This window comes from Phlebotomus argentipes, unplaced genomic scaffold (genome assembly GCF_947086385.1).
Source record: "Phlebotomus argentipes unplaced genomic scaffold, Phlebotomus argentipes genome assembly scaffold_4, whole genome shotgun sequence".
Taxonomy (NCBI): domain Eukaryota; kingdom Metazoa; phylum Arthropoda; class Insecta; order Diptera; family Psychodidae; genus Phlebotomus; species Phlebotomus argentipes.
The window spans coordinates 9402914-9425527 of NW_026776174.1; the positions used below are offsets into that span (position 1 = coordinate 9402914).

Here is a 22614-nt window from a genome sequence, read left to right on the forward strand (position 1 = left end):
AAATAACAAACATTGACACCACATAAATACATTAATGCTGTGCGATTTTATATCGTTTGTTTATCTGCTGATTTATGAGCTCCTTTTTAGTGTGGGAGCCCCATCAAAAAAATATAATCACGATATAAAATTGGTGCATTAAAAAGCACATAACTCTCTTTTCTTCCAGCCACCCCACTCGAAAATCCGCGCGCTGGAGCTTTTGCAGTCAAAGTGCATCTCAGTGGTGCCTTTTTCGCACCAGCACTGAGTGGAAATTAACTCAAAGTATATCTTTTGGGGGTGTTTCTTCGTCGCAAGAAAGCTGAAATACACATAACACTTTGGCAGATTTTAACGATGGGATGTAAAAGTCTTCTTATACTTCTGATGAGGACTTTTTTTCTGTAAATCACTCTTGTTTAATTAAAAGTACAATTAAGTTGGAGAGTGGAAATTAATTTTCACTGTAACACTGACTTCACGTCCTTCACACTGACTCTTCGCCGGCTTGACGGAAAATTTCACTGGACTCTGTGGAGTGAAAATGCCCACAGAAATCAATCAAAAGTCAATCACATCACCAGGTGAATTGGACAATAATAAGGTATTAATTGAAGTGTCACTAGAGGCGAGCAGTGGATTTTTTGTGACTGTGTCTCCTTCAGAAAATAACATAATAATGAAAACAGCTAAAATGCATGTTTCCCTAACAACTTATACGGCGGTACTAAAAATCCATTGTGAGAGATTTCTGAAATAAAACATCAAAACGTGCACACGATGGCGACTCCTCTTATGTACCCCGAGTCTCTCTACATCTCGATGGTGGCTTCTGACGCTGACACATAGTGGAGTGATTGGGTGTGTTTGTGAGAAATGGCTATATACCTACATAGAGCACTTTTGGACGGTTGGCGGGACGGAGATGGAGCGCACGAGAGCAGCCGGGCGCTGGAGAGGGACAGGCAATCTCTGGCGCGATGTGGGGGACTTTCATACAACCTCACCCGACATATACACGGCAAATGGCAGCCCAAACGATGGCAATGACTGGATTCCCGGCGCTCCGCGAGGCAGAGCTTTCGGCCACCCATTTTTGGGTGGCGTGTCCACCAGTTGTCCCCACACACGCCAGCAAGCCAAGCTTCTGGCGGGCATTTGAGATAAAGCACACCAAATAAAAATTATATAGGAAATTGCAACCGTTTGCCCACTTCTTTGCCACACAATAAAACCACCCGAGATGATGTACTGAGAGATGCTCCCCGAGACCGATTAAATAAAAAGAGCATCAAGTATCTTTTACAGCTCCACCAGAAAAGGTGTCTCCATTCGCAGCCCTTCCAAAGATCCTCTGTCTTGGCGGCTCCAGAAAAAGTCTTCACTCCTACACACGCGAGAGGCAAAGAATATCGCCAAGAGTAATTTGATTTATGTGAAAAGTGATCGATGTTTGTGCTGCGATTGCTTTATTATTGTGTCATGGCCATTAAATGGCACTTTATTGACATCCTGAGGTTGGCTTCTTTTATTTTACATGCTCCTCAATCATCACATCGACGAGACACACATTCCACAATCGAGCTTTTTGCCTAATTTACAAGAACTTCCCTATGATTCTGGACAATCGATTGCCTACCTTTTTTTCGGTGTGAAAACGCAGTAAATTCAGCCGAGAAAATGGGTAGTTTTGCACCCGAAACTTTATTGAGGCTAATATCCCTGCACTCCTATCCATTCTTTTATGCCTTTACGACGTGTTAAAATGGTACTTCATAAAAGAATAATACTGCTATATTTAAAAGTTAAACTACTCATATAAACCTTAGTCATTTGAACATAATTGGTCATACTCCATCCATGCTATATTTTATTAACTCTTCGATCGAAAATCTTATGAGAGATTTTTCAGCTCACTCATTTTTTCAATTTACAGCTGTCTATTGTCAAACGCTAATCCTTTGCACACTTCAAAACCTCTTCCCAATTTAATCTACATCGTCCATCCAATGGAATCCATTCTCCAGTCGGAGGAAGACTTCAATTTGCCGGAGGAAGATGAGAGGATGGAGAAAAGAGTAAAAAATGGTTGAAGATGACAAGCTTGGAGGTTTGTATTTTTTCATGTACATAAATTAAGCCTGAGATTTCTCGTTTAACCAGTTTCCGAGGCATCGATGGTACAGATTGAATTTTTCACCTGAGGTAAATGTGTTGGAAGACGCCTTTGGCTGAGAAGCAGAGCAAAACGAAATGAAAGATAATATACAGAAATGTCGCTGCGGATGGTGAAAAATGCTGAGAATTTCTTGACTTTCTGCTTCAATTAAAATAGCTGTTGATTACACAGAGAAGCACGCAGTCTTCTGAGAAAAAGAGCTTTATGAAAACTTGACTCTCTCAGCCACCCAATTGGGTTTGGTGAGAGTTACGAGGACTACAAGGTGGGTGAACTTTTTACTTGTGGTTTGGCGAGCAGGAAAAAACTGCGACGAAGAAGTGAATGGTATTGTTACGGGGAAGAACATCGATAGGAGTGAGTTGAAAAGTGGTTTTGATTTATATGAAAGCATCGGATCGCCTTCTTATAAACAGCACAGAGTGCAATGCCATAAAATCACCTCAGAATGAGGAATTTAATGTGCGGTGAAGGTTAATCGGATGTTATTTATTTTCACTCTTTTCAGCCATGTTGGCTGGCTGCAACATTTTGCAATAAAAAGGCATTAATTAAAGTCAAATTAATTTTTAAACTATTAATTATGGAAATGTTTCATTAGCCGAACACGTGAGCTATGGAGGGGTAGATCTTTTGTGACTGTACTGAATTTTGAACTCATAAAAATGATTTGAAACACAATAATTAATAAAAAAAAAAAAAGAGAGACACACAATAACCACTCGGACAACTGAAAATTTCTACAGTCATTAACTTTTTTCCTATATATTGTCATGGCATTTTTGTCTCTGTCTCACGTGTTTTCTCATTTGGTCAAACATCGAAAAAACAAGAGGCAGCGTTAATTAAACGCACCCAAAAGACAGTGCTGAAGAAACTCCCGCCTTTTGCCTCCACGTTACAGCTTAACATGGTCAGCAATCAATTTCAAAAAATTAATTAAGCTAAATTTCGCGTGTTAGTTGTTTCGAGAGAGTTTTTTTTTGTTCACTTCACCTCCCTTTTTTCCCCGCCACAAAAACAAGAAAACAACAATTTTTCTTTTGGACAACGCGAATGATGGAGGCAAAAATGAATTCCGTGTCTGCGATGAGTGAGATTTTTCAAGTGATTCGGAACGTTTCGCTGAGAAAGAATTTCTATTAAAACAATTAAGTTAATTATTGAAGTATATTATATAGAAGAGCTGCAAAAAGGCCACAATTTGCCTCCGCAAGCAAGCTCCACTTGCTGCAATGCCCACTCTTTGCTACAAACAGAAATATTTAATGAGGATTCCATCATCGGCAACTGCAGAAAAGAATCCACTACTCATCGAATTTTGAGATCAAAACCTATACTTTTCCCTCGGACCCATTCCTACCTCCATACGTGACTCCTAATTTATGCTCATTGCAGAGAACATGAGGGAGCCAATTAATTTTTCCCCGCGGTGATAGAGATCTCTCCACAGAGAGTCTCAAAAATAAACCTCGAATCATCTTCTCAGCCCACCACATCAAATTGCAGAGTTGAACAGAGTCCCATATAGTTTAAATATACTCGCACAATTTCTAAAACAAACAAAATCAACCAGCAAATCGTCTCTAGAAACATAACAACTCTAGCGAAAGCGGCGCTGGTGAGAATGTCGGCCATACTTAATTCTTTTTCGACAGATGGATTAAAATGGCGTGAAAATTGATTGGATAAGATCCCCATTGGCAGCCCAAGAGAGCCGCACAGCACTGAGAACAGTGTGATAACTATGAAAACAAATAATTTGGTGCGGTGAGAAGAAAAAAAAGGGAATTAGAGAGAAGATTGATATATCACATTTTTTCCTCATTCAATTTTATAGCAAAAATTTATTTTCCACCATTTTATGACATCAATCTTTCCACTCGCGTGTATCGAAAAGTTTCTTTTCGCCTTCCTCGCGCTCGCCTCAAATAAAGGCACCCATTTTTACGTTCATTAGAAATTCATTTATGCATGCCACGGAGCAACATAAAAATCAGATTGGAACGGTTAAAGCCAATATGCCATCGGGAGGATCTTCTCGCAACTTTGATGTGCTTCAGTTGACATTTTTGCATAAATAATTGGAAAATGTCGATCGCTGTGGCTCCGGAGGATGGAACAGAGTCAGTGGCAAGGAGGCATTGCGTCTTTGGTGGCCACTTAATGAAACCACTTCCCATGACGAAAATATTCGCTTCTCTCTCTCTGTCTCTCGATATATGAAATTCAAGACTCCGAAGGCATGTCTTTGATCTCTCGAGCCTCAGCATTTTAGCAGACTCCAACTCAGTTGATCTTCAATTTTAGAGCACTCTTGCGGTAGTGCTCTGTTTACTTGAGCGCACGGAAATGTCTCCAAATTGCTCAGAAGAGTGGTCGCAGGAAGGAAAATTAATTACCTCCGTGAATAATTTTCCGTATATTTTTTCGCAATGACTGAGGAAGTGGGAAGAAGGGACCTGAAGAGAGACTTTCGGCGTTATTTGTACGCATTTATGTGTAAACGCCGGGTACATAATACTGTTAACAAACATAAAAATTTAACGATCATTTTTATTAAACATTGATGTCTCCATTTGATTTTTTTCCTTTATGAACTCTCCTCACTAATCATAGAATATACCACCTCATAAATATTGAAAGTCAACTGATTGGCTTTTGGGAGAAGAATAACATAATTAAGAGTTATGCTCTTTGCATTTTAGTTGTCCTCTCCGCGTGCTATCAAATTCCCTATAATCGTCCAGAACACTTTTCGGACTGAGAGCTTTTGCGAAAGCGTCATCCAGCGTCGGAAGAATGTCAAAGAGACTGAGAAACCATTCTGGATGGTGTGACGTGAAAAATGCCCCTCGTGCACTTAAATGGAAATTGGAAAATAAAATAAGTGAAAAATGTGACAGGACAGGCGATAAATTAGCCGAAAAAGAAATTTCGTGGATTAATTTCACGTGGGTTAATTTTATTCCGATGTTTCCCTGTCCGAATAATCACATATTTTAGGCATTTTATTGAGATCCAACTGAAGGATATTGTTGGAGAAAAGTCGTCCGATGTGCACAAATTCTCATTATTTTTTTTTCTTTTAATATTCCGCGCTATAAATTACACTTTGGTGAACTTTTGGCAGCTCAGCAGAGCCACTGAACTTTGGATGTGGTGTTTGCAATCTCCCGCGGCAATTCCTTATCAGCGATTCTTCCATTTACTCGTGAATATAAATTTCGCGTGAAAACCAATATCTTTGCAGCTTCAAGACATTCCAAGCAAATTTCTTTTCACACTGGGAAATCTTGACAACTTCCTGTGGAATCTCTCAAAGTGGCATTTGATTTATCTTCCACCTCGCGGAGGATTGTTAGAATATGTTGAGAAAAGTTCACTCGCAGCCACACTTGAGGCGAAACCAATTGCAAATTTAACCCTTCTTCCTCTTCCTGCCAATTTTCTCTCTCGCGCTGTACGTGGAATTTCTCACCTTCTGGCGAGTAAGGAAGATGCGCCTCTATCACACTATTTTGGCTGATCTCCCATCCAGTCAGTACTGATTTGTTGCCCAGAGGCTCAAATGTAATTGAGCAGAGAAAGATCTCTGGGGTCACCTGAGTTCCTCTCCGTCACTACTAATTTCTTAATAGTGTGTCATCAAATTATTGGCCATAATCGTTAAATATGGATTTAAGAGGTGGCCATAAGGCAAAACTCCTCTATACTCTCTTATGTAATCATGGCTTGAGAGTGATTTGAAGACAAGACATTGATGAGCATGTTACGATGTGTCTATATCGATGCTTAAATAAAACTTCATTAAATATTTTATAGCCGACAATAAATACTTTTTGGTCATATTTGTTCAAACAGTTAAAACTTTTCCCATTTTTCTCCTCTATCTCTTTCGGGATAGACTTCTCAGAAAAAAGTTGTAGTTCACATGAAAATGTCCACGAGCAAGAGTTTCTGCACGCGAACACCTGCTTCAGATGTGAAGAAGACAAAAACCCAGAAAACAAGAATCAAGACAAAAATATGGATAAGGCAAAAATTAAAATTATTTGTGTCACTCTTGCGCAGCCAGTAAAAATCCTCTTTTTTATTGTACAGAACTTTTCTTGTGACCTGCGAGTCTGGAAGCAGGTGAAGTCACTTTTAACGATGTCTGAAGAAAAACGTCCAGCCATCACGCAAAAAGCGACTCCCTTATCACCAGTCTCCTATTTCTTGCCTCTTTTCCCTCATTTTTCACCTCAATTTGCGGTTCTGTGTTTGCACGAAACAAATATTGACGTTCTTATTCTCCATTTTTCCTATTTTTTCCTCTCTTTCCGAAGTCACGAAAATGTATTGTGCGAGTGTGTTTTCTGGCCTTTAATTCTCCATTGTCACGATTTTTCCTTTTGCAAATTTTTCTCTCCCGTCCCTGGTCGCAAAGAAATAAAAGTCAGTCGCAAAAGGAGCACCCATAAAAGATGGTTGTTTGCAGAAAAAATGAGGCTCCCTTATCAGGGCTTATCACGAAAGTTTTATGCGCCAAAACCGTCTCCAACATAATCACGAGGCGTCATCGTTCTCGAAATAGAACACTTGAGAGGGACTAGCAATCACGTCCCGAAAAGGAGGCTCTCACACATTATGAGTGGGATGAATCAATTGGCACAATAATGTGTGTAATACGCGCTATATAAATGCATTCAATTAATTAGTCTCATGCCCTATAACATAAATTATTTTATTGTGTGCAATTTATTTTACAGACTCTCGAGAACAACCACATAAATCCAATACAATGTTTATTTTATTGGTTATTTATTGTACTAAAACTTTTTTCACTCTCTTCTGGCTCCGCCACGAGAGAAAATCATAAAAGACGCTGGCAAGGATGTTACTTTCATAACACATCCAACTTAATTATGATGTTAAATATTTTCTTTTTCCTTCCACATCTTCACCAGAGAGCATTATGGCAAGAGATTGGGGCTTTTTTCGCCACTTATCGCTCACTGGAGTGATCTTGAGAATGCCAGAAATGGTTCTCAGACAGTGGAAAATTTTATGTATGACAGACATTTAAAGGAATGCTTCAAGGAAAACTTCCCGAAAACAGCAGGAAATTCGAGACGATTTCCAGTGGATTAGCATTAATCGATAGAAGACACTCACAAACAACTCGTAATCACCATTAAAACTTCTGTGAATGATTCGTTGGACGCTCAGGAAATAAATCTTCTTTTATTAACCCCCGGTCTATCTCTCCTTCCCAGCACACCATCCAAATAGTCCTAATTAAGAAGTCAATAGCTTGACAGTCTCTTACATCCACAAAATATAATATTATGTACGTGAGACTCTCCATTTTCGGAATAAATGATATGCAAGGAGGAACTTCAGTCCATGTTCCCTCCTTCTTTTGCCTTGAATAATTGCCTTCTATCATGCACGGAGAATTCCCCAAGAAATGTGAGTGCCTGATTAGGATCTCACAGCATGGAGTTTTCGTGGATTTCACTTGCGGCGTACCTCCGCGGGAAAGGTGGGTCTAATTAGGAAAAATATATAAATTTACCTTGGCATTGCTCCATAAAATATATCCACGAAATATTTTTCTGTACATTTTTATCTTGTGACTCGACAACAAGAGGGGGAACTTTCCATTAGAGCCCTATCATGATATACGTATTCAAATGATATTCTCGCGGTGTGTAGCATTAAAACATGCTCCCTTGTCTCGACCCCATGGACAGAGAAGGTAAATGGGGTTGAAATACAGCCCACTTGTGACATTTTCATCCAATAAAAGTTGCTCTATTCCATCAAAAAGTGCCGAGATGGAGCAAATGAGTTATGAATATGTCATGATTGTCATTAAATTCTGTTTCAGGAACTTGTTCTTCTGCTCTGTCGCTTGATATTCCCAACATTACAAATGCAAGTTGAGAATCTGACACAGAAAACTCGTTTTCCATTTGACTCTTGGCCGCGTGTCAACCCCGGAAAGTGTTGAAAAAATAAGACGATATAAATTCTGGAGTGAATTGGTAAAATTTCTATTTTATTGTCTTATTTTTGTCCGGAGGAAAAATTGAGAGGAAACGCGTGACGGAAGGGATTTTTCGGGGGGTGAAATGTGCGTAGAGCGCATTGTATACGGAAAAATCTCTCAAAATAGGCATAATTTGAATGCTAGCATATCTGTAATATCGTGTACCATGTGAATATGAATTTTATTGTATAGCGACAACAACACCATAAAATTGTAATTGTCTCTGCGATAAGACATGAATTTTTCAATCTCTTTTTACAACTTGCTTCATTTCAGCAGCCAATAGGGCTGTTTTCCTAATCTTATTTCATTCGTTTTCCACGCATTTCATCCACACCATCTTTCATTTTCTTTCCACTTATGGAAACAGTGTGGAGAGGGACAGAGAATTAATGCATGAAATGAAGGCTACTACGCTCAAGGTGCTTTGAGGATACATTGATATTTACGATTTATTCAGTTTCGAGTCAAATAATCCAAAGTCACTGGGAGATTATTTATCTCCTAGTGTTTTTCTTGTTGCATAATATTAAAGTGGACTTTTGTGCGCCTCCAAAGCATCATGACTTCTGTTTCTAATTGATGAAACAATCCACATCATGATATTATTCTCCTCTCCTCTTCCACCACAAGAGCTGTAAATCATGTGAAGAATACGAGATGGTGGAACAAATTTTTGAATCTCATTATAAGAAATTTATTTCTCAGCCGCTATTTGTCCAAAATTCTTATCGTACAATCGAGAGGAGATGGAGTGCCGAATGGAAAGAGCGAGAGAAGTAATTTCCCAAGATGATTAGATATTCAGAGAGCTCACATCAGTACAATTGAGTGCATAGAGAAGGAATTTTAATTAAATATTCAAATTTTCAAGTGACGCAGTCTGTTAAAAAAAAATTCAGGAGATCGCATGCTCGAAAATTCATAACTTATTAAAATTTTCACACTTCAATTCATCCCTCTTGCGCATCGTAAAAAGGCTCCATCGTCATTTTCATCCCCCGTCAGATGTAATTCATTTCTGCGCGAAAGTGCTTTTTGAATATAGATGAACTTTTTCCGTGCCATGGATTTATTTAAGCTTTTCCTCCCGCGCACAAACACAAAAAGATTACTATAAAAATTTCGTTTTCCATCTCGTACTTTTTATGACGATCGTATTTTTCTCCTCTTCAGCTCCTCTCCTCGCGTGCCCACCCTTAAGGGCACACGGCGAAGCCCACCCGCCTCCCTCATTTCTGCACAAAGCCCCCCTCACTCTCGTGAAATTTGCATATTTTTGTATAATATGTAACTTGATGTCCGCATTTTATTCTTCTGTCGTCCTCCGAAATGTTTTATTGCAATTGGATTTTCTTCACTCACTCCACATTCGCTGTTATTCCATCGTCTTTTATGGAAATTCCTCCCGATCAAGTTCATTGACAGATTTTTCGATTTTTTGCAACGCCACGAGCATTTTATGCCACTCTCGTCAATGTTCTCTGCAGAATTCAGACGGAGAAAGCTCTCACCAGGCGCCTCCACTGCGAAATTCTCTCCACTCCCGCAAAAAGGGACGAAGGATTGTGAATTTTGCAGAGCATATCCAAATATATAGTGGGTGGCGCTCCCTAAAGTATCTTTTCCGCCCCATAAAAACTAGAATTCACCCTCGAAGCCACCCCCAAAATGGAAGGATTTTCCCTGGCGAGGGATTAAATGGGTGTGAGATGAAAATCCGTAGAAATTGTTTGGCATGAAAATCCCCCATAAATCACACACAGTCGTGCAATATCCGTCTCTCCATTGGCCCCAAAATAGAACTGCTGATGGTCTGGGGGGAAGCGACTTAAAAGGAAAATTTTGTGCTGTGTGTTCACCCTCCGAAAACTTTCTCAAACTCACATCTCAATTGACGAGGGTTGTGGTCCCCCCGTGGAAAGCTCCATGCCCGAAAACATCGGGGGAAAGGCAATAAAAGTCTATCTCTCGCTTCAACCCCCGTCGGCAAATGATAAATGTATGCGTTACCAGAAGCCCCTGCCATAGAGAAGCACTTTTGGCCCCGCAATAAAACTCCCTCGCAAATGTTGCCCGGGCTTGCAAATAAATGAAAGAGGGTGTGAGCAGAAACCACCCCGTGGCGCTTGCGAGGAGTCTCTGAGGCACTAATTGCATTTCATTTAACTTTATCTGTCATGTCTTGAGGCAACTTGGCTCTATCTCATTCCCCAAAATGCAATTTCACTGTCTTGCGCGCACTTCCGGGAATTAACTTAATTAGAAATGTTCGTCTACTTTCTCTGTATATCCTTCGCTCAATTGCCCGGGGGATTTTCTAGTCATATAAGCTCCGGAGAATTTTACGAGTGAGATTAAAATTGCGGATGCTGCGGAGGAAATTGGTGAATTTTCACAGTGAAAGGTGTCACGAGGAAAACATAAATGCATCAGCTCTGGATTATCAAGCTTTGCGGCTTTGACTTAATAGCTTCTGAGGAACATGATGGACCCTCATTTTTCGCTTCAAATTCCCTTCAGAATTTCGCCCCTCAATTTCCTGCCGTGCATGAAATATTGCAATATTTTTCTTCATCCTTATCAAACATCTTGGCATTTTCTCATCCCCTGTACAATTGGTAAGGATGAAATTGCAGCCAACATGATTTATTCTCTTGTCCGCATCTCTCCGTCTATTTTCCCAACTGCGGCTTTGTCTCCATGGCAAATAAAACGCCTCTATTGTGGAAGTTTGCTCGACGAAAAATTGCAATTGCAATAATTCACATGAAATTCTCTCACTCAATAATGGATGCATTTACCCCCTTATTTATGTCATTGCACCGCATTTTAGCTGAGGAGAATCATCTCATATTTCATTGCGTGATCTCGCCATGAGTTTCCCGTGAAGAAATGGGAAATAACGGTCGAAGATGATCGTGAAAGTGGCCAAAGAGAGAAAGAGAGAGAGAGAGGCTGAGATATGCGATATTAATTTGGCAAAGTCACACAGTCACTTCTTTGTGAAATCTCTTAGGCGAGGCTCGCAACTTCTCGACCAACACCCAGTCAATTGTCAGCGATTTTATGAGCCTCAGAATCGCCCAATTCGGGAGATTAATAAAATATGAATTATTAAATGATATACCGAGAATATTTTACTTTTGCACGACAACAGAAACCGCCGGTCTTTATCATCTTCCACACAAACACTTCAGTGAAACAAGATGAAACCGACCTAAACTCCTCAAGACAGGCTTGAAACTAAGAGAAACAGTCTTTATAAAAATCCTTGCCGTGCAGGAAAGTGAAACCTTCCTCGAAAGTCATTCTCACAAAGCTTTTTTGCACATTCGGTCGACAAACAAAGTCTGCGTTTTTGCCGTCTTCGTCTCTTCTGGAAATTTTGAATAATTCTATGTCTGGAGTGTCGTCTTATTGGATCACGAAGCGAGGACAGGCAAGCATTCGTCGGAATGTGTGGGCTTCCTGTGTGTATTTGATGGCAGAAAAAGGGGCAATAAGTGTTGGAAACCTTGAAAGTGAACTCAAGGATCAGAAACCTTGACCATTCAGTGGGAAGATTGCATCCCCGCACCTCTGCGTGCCAGTGAGGCAAACTCCGATGCATTTTCTGTCTTAAGAGGTATTTTATGTAAATTCCAGCCATTGCGTATCTTTTTTCTCCATTATAATTACCCACAATATCTCGAGTGCTGCTTGGAAAAAAGGGAAAGACTTCTTCCAGACAGTCTTCATGCAAATTTCTCACTTCAACACTCGATGGCAGCGAGACAAGGCAGAGAAAGTCTCTTGGATTATTTTGTTGTACAATTAAATAACAACTATATAGTCTGTAACTAAAGAATTTCTAGATGCCTTCAATATCTCTAATTCGTAAGGCAGCAATTTTCTTCTTAGTGGTAATTAATCTGACTGAAAAATAGCTTGTCAGATGTTTGTACGGCGTCGTGGCAAAAACACTCCCTTGAACTGCTTCCACGAAACCAAAAAAAAAGCGAAGAAGGTAAGAAAAGGCGACAGATAAGAAACAATCTAGAGCTTTAATTAAATTTCAGTATAATTGGAATTATAAAAGGCTCCAATTTAATTGTTTCTTTTTCTTTCCCTTTACTGCTCACCCTCCCTTTCGTGCACGCCCCGTTCCTCTCCTTCCTGTGCCCATTTTGACGTTACATTTGGAGCGTGAGTTGATTTTCAATTACTTCTCATTCTTCAAAATGTTTTTTATTCCTCGTTTCCTCGCCTGTCGAACCATTAGCAATTCTTTCTCAGTCCAAACACGAAAAAGCTCTCACAGACTTGATGAAAAAGTGGCATATCAGAAGCCCAGGCATGAAAGCCAATGAAGGGGTTGCTGTAAAAGGCGATAAAGTGAAATTTCGCGTGATACATTCGTCAATTTAATTGACATACAACAATGGAATATGATTTTCATAGAATATCCATTCTCATTTAAGTCCCCCTGTTTACGAGCCTGTTAATATCCTGGCAGGAATTCAATTTGGAAAGAATGAGCTTTTTCGGCCCGTGGATTTTCATTCACGTACACATTTTCCCCATAGCTTCCGTAAATTCATGCAAAAAAATTATTTATGTGCACTAAATGTGTTGATTGGAGGCGTTTGCATGCTTTTTCAATTAGTTTAATTCGACCATTTTAGCACACGCATATGATCATAAATTATTTCTCTTGCATGTCTCGCCATGTCTTCTCATGTTGATATAAAAATCATTTTGATGATTCCACAATCAACTCCCCATTTATACAGCGATTTCCGTGTAGTGCCGCAACTTTTTTCTGCTCGCCCCCCTTTTTTACTGCGTTTGAAATTCAAAGCGTATAATTGCACTCTTATAATTGCTAATTAATTTAATTGCTTTACAATGTGTTTCACCATCTTGTAGATGTGCGGTCTTCAGGCATAAATTAGCTATAAATTATTTTAATTAATTTTATTGGAGCATCGCGGCTCTTTTCCCGCCGCAACATTTTCCACAAGCCATTTTCCCATACAGATTCTATGTGTTTCTTTTCTCTTTTGTGAGAAAAAAAACGGCACACAATAAAAATATAGCCACAGATTTAAATGGTGATTTATCTCCTCAACTTTGTAATTACCTAAATGGGATCTGCCTCACACCCGGACCGGAAGATAAGGGTAGAGCCAGAGGGAATTGAACCCGCATCCATGATGGAAGGTTGCTCTATCGATCGAATCCGGGACGCGACTTTCCGATGAATTTCCATTGAAGGCGCACGCTCGAGTCCCGGGCTTCGCTGCTCTCAGCAACGAGAGAGAACTCCCCGAAGGTGGATTTGGGCTTGTGTGAGTCTGGCAGCCATAATTCCAAAGTCCCGCCCAAAAACCCTCGCCACGACTCCTTTTCCCCATATATACCCAAGACTCCCGCTGGGATTTCCCCTCTCACATGTACATAGAGGTGAATTGCGGTGGGGAATTTCACCACAAATTCTCCATGGTGAGAATCATGTTACATTTTGAAGAGGCATCATCAGTAGTAATGAGATAGGAGATTATTTTAAAAATAATCTCTAATACTCTCATGTGTATATGCACACAAGACATCATATTCACCTTACATTGCGATGTGTCTTGACTAAGTGTTAAATCATAAAGGTGAATTTATCCTAGACACATAAACGAACCATAAAATTCCTATCCAATGTACTAAAACCATAATTTTCAATTGCACTTTTATCGGACATGCTACGTTTTAACTTAGTAGTCATAGTTCAAAGCCCTAACTTTAGATATGTTTTATAGTGATTATCTAAGTGTATTCTTAAACTCAATTCTTCCACCCCACCACTTGAATTTTATAGCACAACAGCCCAATAGGAACGTAACTCCGCCTAACAGCGCGATGCCATTGCAATTTGGGCGTTAACTTTCAGTTCCCTGCGATGAGTTTTCTCCGCGAGCACAAGTGCTCAAACTTCCCCATCGCCATTGGGAAAATTTCACACTCAATCCCAGATAATCCAGCATGGTAATTTGACGCTCTCAACCGAATATGAATGATGGCTAATTGCCCAGGAGTACGGGAGGTCAGTTTCTGGTGAGAGTGCCACAGGAGAGACTGTGTGGATGTAAAGTGCAGGACATAAAATTTTTTATTATCCCTTGGGCCAACGAGAGCCAGCAGAAAAAAAACAAAAACAAATAGTGCGAGTCTCGAATTGTCTACCATAAAAATTTATTAACACGGAAAAATTTACAGCGTTTTAATTTGGCCATCGATGTAATTTGTTCGCGTGGCATGTACTTTTTTTCATCGCACATCACGAGCAACTTTATGGGGGTCTCTTTCCTTCTGCTCTGCAATGCATCCTCCCCAAAAAAAAAGAAAATCAAGGTGTTGTTTAGCGGAATTAAAGGCCAAACATTTGGCCTGTCCATCAGTTCTCGTTTTGGGTTGTGTGTGAAGGAATTTGTGACGAGTTGTGATGCATTTCACTCTCATGTACAAATGCCATAAAATGCGATCATGACCGTGAGGGAGATGGCAAGTGTCTCGAAGATAGTTTAGATTTTATTGTTCCTCAGAGTTACTATGATACGTTCATTGTAAAGTGCCACCAACATTCGTTCAGACTCGCAGCAATTTTCTCACGTTGGCTCATGGAAAATTCTCAATGGATTCCTATTCTTTTCTCAACCCGCTTTTTAACAACTTAGAAGTTTGTTGATCTCTGATTCAATTTTTTGCCTCAAACGTAACAAGACAAGGAATAAGAGCGATTTTCGCATACATACAATGTTAATAATTTTATCGCACTTCCAGTTGTCTCATCACCATAAATTTTATACCGATGAATGATTTCAAGGCAAAGTAGTGACTAATTCTGTACTAATATTGATGGAAAATATCTCTTCAAGCCATACAATGAATACAAATTCTCTGACATCAGAACTTACCTTGCTTAATCCCGTCGATTTTGTGCATTAAATCGTTGTTTTTCATTTGAAAATATTCACAAAGTCTCTCACAGCTTGAAAATTATATATTATTACACTAAAAGTTCATCTCACTTTGCACACTGAGTCAGTAGGACAATCTCACCGGAAAAGTGCGTCTGTCTCTCTTTCTGTGTATAGAAATGTCTGCAGATAAAGTGTCAATGAGATGCGAATAAAAAGTGATTGCCAGTACTATGAATACAGTGTTGATGCACGATAAACAACCAATTAATATTTTATGAACAATTTCTTCACCATATTTCATTACACGTCTCGTGGTGGTTATTGTATTTTAAAAACTAAACGATGATAATAACTTTCGCCTGTGATAACAATTCTCGCCCGCCTCAGTGGTAATAATTTTTTATTTTAGCTTATTATGATTTATTCTTCCAGGATGTCTCTCGGGAGCTTCTTCGCCCACTTTCTCGGAAGGCAAGAAGCGACTTTTCACGACCAACGCTTCCAACCAACTGCGCCCGGTTTCGCCACCAAGTCATCAAGCTCAGTCACCTTGGCCGCCAAGAGACTGTCGCGGGCAGCTCCTCTCTCGCTCTGGCCCGTGGGACAGGCAATGCCTTGCGACTGTATTTTTAAGGAGTTTCCCAGCGCGTTTTCCCAGGGTGGAAGCCTGGCAGGACAGGCCCTGCCTCCCGACCCTGCGGAAGCTTTGAAAGCTCATAAATCTTTAGTGAAGCGATTGTGGCATTTTAGCGGAATAAATCCGGCGATACAGCAAACGATATTTAATAAATACAAATGGATAAACATTCTAATATTTGTCTGAGAGAAATAGTGATGTGTGAAAGGGAAATAAAGCGGGGAAACAGAGATGGTGGTGTGAGGAGAGTGCAAGAGTTAAAACAAATAAACGATAAATATAAAACTAAATTGCTTTTAACACCCGAAAAAAACACATCCCATTTCGAGACATGCTCTCATGAGGAATTTCGGCCTGAAGAAGAGGAGCAATAAACAAATTATCACATCATATTAATTATTATAACAATATTGGGTGCCAATTTATGAACACTTGAGGCTTCTCACAACTCAGTGGCGGCATAAAATGCTCCTCATTCTCCTCAAATGATGGATTTTAAACAACTCCGAGTCGTTTTCTCAAACCGACAAATTGCCGGTGCTTGTGCCACAATAAGCCGAATGACTTGTAAATAGTGTGAAATTGTAGAAAATAAGTCATTAAACTACTTGGCACACTTCACTAAATCAACTCATTCACTCTCCGCAATGTCATATCGTGAGGGTGGTGGTAAAAAGTCAATGAAAAGCTCCACTTGACAGTGTCAACGCGGAAGAATTTGGCGGGTGGAAAAATCATGGAGAGAATTTTCTCACGATTCCATCATAATGGTTAATAATTTTCACTTTCAGCGCACATCAAAATAGAATTATTATTTGAGGCGATTAAAGTGAAAGTATTCCACTTTCACCCCCACAACCCTCGAGAGTGAAAGCGCACAATAATTAAATTAAATGTTTGTAATTTCTTCTCATATTTCAACCCAAACAATATCACACCTTTTGCGAGCTCCAATATCAATTTATATCACTCATCATTTCTCTCATTGCGTAGTAAAGCTTTACGGCTCCGAGGGAGGCTTTTCCACCCTGTTCAAGCGTACAAGACGCGTGAATTCTTATTGGCCAATTTCGCGGGCAAAATCGATACATTTCCACAGCGAAAATGCCCAAGAATCCACCCACTGACGCTCAGGCGCAAACTCAAAAGCTCCGCCACGGGATGAGTGAAAGCGACCCAAGAAAGGGGGTGGAAAGTGATGTGGTATGAAAAATTGCCGGACACGAATCCAAAGCTTTAAACTTTGTAAATTTATGATGTGAATATGACCAGATAAAATTTACCGTTTTGCAACTCGAGCAACAATGTTTTATACATTATATCGCCAATGAGAAAATGGCACGAGTTTTAGCAGAACGCTTGAACTACATGTTTGAACAAAGAGTGTCATTTAAAGGAGAAAAATGCAAAATTGTTCTGATCGGTGACACTACAATCCTTCTAGAGCTCTACAAAGCGAGTTTGAGGTGGGAAAAAAAGAAAACTCACATGGAGCATATGCTTCGCACTTGAGAGTGAATTTGTCTGTTTGTTGAATAGAAAATCAACGCATTTATTTACACAAGCAATGTGCAAAACAAAAAGTCTACAATGAAGCAACGTTCTAACGCATGTCTCTAAGATAAATAACACATATTTTCCTCACAAAACACGTCAGACTCTGATGGTTAGGGGACAGAGAGCTTCAAATAGAGCAAATTTTATCTGCGGGTAAAATTGAGAAATGGGTGACTTTCCTGGGAAATTCAGTGAAAAATGTCTGTATTCTTGCAACCCACCCACCGTCAGTCATGCGACAGTTGAGAAATTGGCTCACATTTCAAGACAAACAAAACCCATTTGATAAAATTCCACCTTTAGTCATTGATAAAATTCTCTTTGAGCTTCGCGACAAATGATTCAATTGCCTTTGTTCTAAAAGGTCTTTGGTGAATGGAAAGGAAAATTTCCTTGCATCTGCCAGATATGAATAATTCCCCGACAATGCTCACAGATTTATAGGATGATTGTTGAATTATTGCACAAGTTTCTTTTTCATCCGCAGCGTCTTCGCGTGTATCTTGTATCCATATCGTGAAGATTAGGGGGGTTTTTTGTGCTGCCCTACAATGTTGACTGTTGATGCAACTCTCTTGAGCTGATTAAAGAATCTCTTCCTCCATATGAATGGTGTGAGAAAATCGTTAAAATTTATTAAGAGCAAATGACACTTTATTGCCATCCTCTTTTGGACGTTTATTTATTTGAGTACATCACAATGAATTCCATTTGCACCATGAAACACTAACAAATCCCTCTGTCTATCTCACTTTTCTCGCCTAATATCCAAATCCTCCTCCCTGGCTTTCATAGAGGGTCTCGGCAATTTTATAGACCAATTTCTAACAAATATTTTTTCACCCTTGTATCTCTTCTCCAATTTCTATTTGCCATCCAATAACAACCCAAAATTACACCCCAAAGAACTCCATCGAAGCCAATTTGTTGGTATAAAAGCCAGGAGAATTTCGAGATTTCTTTCACACACGCAATAGATAAATTATTCTGTCGTTTCTTCAATGAAAAAATATGACACTCGCTTCAATAAATCAATTGCCACGAAAAGCTCCTTCACCCTCCCATTCTCCGACAGTTCTTATACCAATTTTGAGACTCTTTCTTTGCAGCTACAAAGTATCAGTCAATTACTAAATCACTCATTTTGGAACAGAGTTGAGATGAGGTCTTTGATAAAGTTTTAGGATCACTAAACAATTGGATGTGCAAATAAGAATTAATTTGGAAATCAATGTGTTGGAAAGAATGAGCTGAGAAATTCTAGAATATATTCAAAGTCTCCAATACAAAGTTATGGTATAATCTTAACTTTCAGTCTTCCAACTCTGGATGTCTTTCGGAACCTCCCATGAGAGATTGAGAAATATTTCACATTTCTCCGTTCCCTTCCAGCTCGTCTCCGGGGTGAAATTCGAGACCCTTATCTCGGTATACTTTCCATAGCGATGGCTGAGGAGGAGTTATGAATCAGAGGCAGAGAAGAAGAGCGTCATCGTGATCAAAAGCCAGCAGCCATGGCTGAAAAATCTGACAAAAAGGCGACATAAATCAGACTGACTTTTATGGATGTGCCTTTGTCTAAGGCCAGAAAAAAGCGGCCTTAAGTGACTGAGCGAGACATGAGAGAGATTTAATCCTCCGGGGAAAATGGCTTCTCGCCGTCCAATGCGTGCGATGGATGTGAAAAAGTTGCTGGTCACCAGAGAAATCCAATTTTCCTCAATTGACGCCAATTGAGTGGCTGGATTGAGGTCAAAGAAATCCATCGAAATGGAAATTCCAATCAATTAATAAGACCGTCGCTCTGATGGATGCAAAAAAAGAGGAGATTTACAGTACCAATAAAAGGTTAGAAAAAAATTTCCAGTTCCTCTCATTCTCATCTGCTGAGTCCGCGATGGTGTTCCTCAATTGGCAGTAAAGGCATAAAAATGCGAGAAGATATTGATTATGGATTGAGAATTTCGTGGATGACAAAAACACACGACGCGATAGACAATAAAACACTATAAAAATAGCGTTATTCTTTCTCTTGGGATTGTGTCTCAAAATCTCTTTCTCTCTCTCTCTCAACTCACAAGTGGAATCAATTTAATTGGTCACGAAAACCCATTTTTCTTCTGCAGAATTTGCAAGAAAAAAAGCAGTCCAGCATGGCACGTTTGGGGGAAAATTAGCTGACTCCATAAAAGTGACCCACCCACCGGGTCAGAGGTCGAAGAGCATCCACGGCATAAAAATAAACTCCTTCAAGCAATAACACCCACTGAATTTTATATGTTATGGCAACGATGAAACTTTTGTCGTTTTGGTGGCGAAACTTGAGGGTTGTTTTCTGCCTTTTACGACCCCATTCCGACCACCCACTCTGGGTCACCCTCGTAAATCCACCACCCACTCTCTCTGCACGAGTTGCGAGGGTGGTGGAATGTTATGGGATCTTCTGTGCGAAAAAAGGGAATGAAATGCGTTCGACGCATATAAAATTTTCCCACTCAAGCGCTCAGCGCCATTTCTGGGGGCCTCCCAGAGGGCGCGGTGCGAAGAGGGTGGAAAATTGATGAAGCTGGCAAATGTGGTTTTCGCCCCAAATACTGTTAATCCCACTTTTACACGCATCCAAGATGGGAGCCACGAGGACAAGTTTCACTGCTGAGAGCTTCAGAAGAACGTCCTTAAAGCGTTGCTCGCATTGAAGGAGTCTTTAAAGGATGCTCTTGTATAGGAAAAACTAAGTTTTAGCACATATCAGACAAAATAGTAATTCAACAGATAGCAAAAATCCCAAATATTTATTATGTGTTAAACAAATGTGAGTTCTCGAGAATTCCCTTGGGTTTCTCATCGCTACTTTTCATCCCGAAAAGGATGAATTCTGGGTGCAATAAAATCCTCCGCACCAGGCTCAATTTTCAAACATTCGCGCGCCCTTTTGCCGACTTCCCGAGAACACAAGGATCACATTTTTATGAGAGCTACTTTGTGGATTTTAGAGTAAAAAATTCACCCATTTAACTCCTTTTCGGGCCTTCTCTCGGGCAAACATCTCGTAAAATGCTCCCTTCATTCTCACCAATTATGTGCGGTCACTGTTTTCAATGGGTTTGTATGCAAACTCTCGAGCTACTTCCATGCGACGAGCCTGTTTTTGCCCCGGAAAGTTTCACTTTTTATTATACATGGCAGAGTCCTTTTGCTCTGCCTTTCTTCTTCGGGACCGTTAAAAGTGAAACTTCTGCCAAGAAGATTCCTTTGCACGCGAGAGAGAGAATTCTGAGACATGATCTTGGGAGATGTTTGGCGGCAAGACGAAGGCAAAAGGCATTCGTGTGTGTTTTGATCAGTTCAAAAGTACACAATGAAGATTGTTAACAAAGTGTGAATTATTAAAACTAATAGAGACATTTATCTCTTCGTTTCTCACTTTGTTTCCTGGCACATCGCCTCACCTTCCACGCAGTGCATTTCTATGGAACTCCTTCATTCAGTTTCTTGGCCACCTTCGAAGTGATCAGATGCAAATAGTCTGGCGAAAAAATCCTCAATATCTATAAGGACGGAACGGAGAAAGAACGGGTCGTTGTTCAAAAAGTGATCTTTTGATATCCAAAGCCAAGATGGTTGTGATTTATTAGACAAACTCACGCGGACAGAGGAGAAAAGATGCCTCGCGCACAAGTGAATTCTCACCCAAATGAATCCACTCTTGGCCGATAAATTTTCCTAAATGACATTTCATCTTAATTTACGACTCTCAACCAACCAATCCTGCGCGCTTTTCGGGCCCAAAAAAATCCCATCTTGTGAGAGACACAATAAAACAATCCCCAGAGAAAAAAAATCACTTTAAATGGCGTTTAATGAAGCCTCTTTCTTCTCCTCAACCATATCTTCACGACGAAAAATTCCTCACCATGATTCTCTTCCCTGAGCCTTCGGCATTAGATATCACACAATTTCTTTGTTGATGATAAAATAGTAACAATAAAATACTGATGTGTGTGGCTTCTCTGGTCAATTTACATAATTTTATTGTTCATCTTGTGGTGAAAAGACACACGAGGAGGAACAACAAATCCATAAAAGTTGCCCTCCTGCGAGAAATTTTTCTGCCATTGAATCTTCTCGGCGGAAATTGCGTGGACTGCATTCAATTGTGGTGTAAAACAAGTTGAGAAATGCTTCAGATTGAGCGAGGAGTAACAAAGTAAAAGTCCGAATGGAGGATGAAAGGACGCGCCCTTTGAGTGGATATCGGAAAATTTAAAGCCCCCAAAATATTCTAAATTCATCGTAAATCACACAGACTCGCTATAAAACATTTCAAACTCATTAAAAATTCCTCTCAAGCTCAAGTGAAAAATGGAGGAAATAAAATTCCACGCTGAATCCGTCGGCGCTCTTTCTTCTCTCCTCAACCACGCCAACGCTCCCGCGCCGAGGCACTCGGATGAGCACTTGGGGTGGCTTCATCCCTCCCAAGCCGCTTCGTCCATCAATTTTCGCATGGCAGAGCGGAGATAAGGAACAAATGTAGCAGAAAGGCAGCCATAAAAGTTGGATTTTCCATTAACAATATTTGCATTTCTACACTCAAACATCCTAAATTGCTTCCGCTTTAATGGGTGCGCCAATAAAAGACGCTACGCAGGATCGCAATATCCTCCCTTTTTTCACCCCCGCGCGCGCGCTCCCTCCAAAACAGCACATTTTCGATGGAGTTTCCCGCCCGGCTTTTACGACGCTCTGGCGGGCGGAGCAGCGCAAGAAAAAAGCCACCCCAGCGCAAAGCAGTAAAAATTTTGTTGATCCACCAAATTAAATTAACTTTCTTGTATTCTGGCGCTTTTTGCAAAATCGAATTAACATTAAATTTATCGAGAGGCGAAAACTTCCCCTCGATTTTATCGTCCAACCCAGAATGACTCTGCTTTTGGGCATCTGTTTGGCTGTGAAAAAGTCAGAGAAGGCCTGAGAAAAGAATCGAACATTAAACTAGAGCTAGATTCTCTCTGAAAACTCCATCACACATCTTAAACCATTTTCATAGCGACACACGAAAAAGGAGGATTTCATCAAGTATTAAATAAATATCTAAGTAGCTAATCTTAGGCTTAAATCATCTCAAATTGTCCTATTATCAAAGAAAGATTCAATAAAATTACTGGAAAGAATTTTCTATTATAATATTTATTAAACAAGTTTCATTTCCAAACAATTTTCTTTGCGCCTTTTTCTTACAAAGATATTAATAATTTACACAGCA

The 22614-nt window shown here is 39.9% G+C and overlaps 1 protein-coding gene across 5 annotated transcripts in view; it reads right to left on the minus strand.

Moving 5' to 3' along the window:
• LOC132258720 (homeobox protein abdominal-B-like) overlaps window positions 1-16030 on the minus strand; it is a 45965-nt gene extending 29935 nt beyond the window's left edge. For 3 of the 5 annotated variants that reach the window (XM_059756168.1, XM_059756164.1, XM_059756165.1), the window contains exon 1: window positions 365-705. The gene's annotated coding sequence lies outside the window, so the exon portion shown is untranslated. Of the gene's footprint in view, window positions 1-364; window positions 706-15148 lie in introns of those variants that run through there. The other 2 variants (XM_059756166.1, XM_059756167.1) reach the window with 2 other exon arrangements.
• Window positions 16031-22614: the final 6584 nt, after the last annotated feature.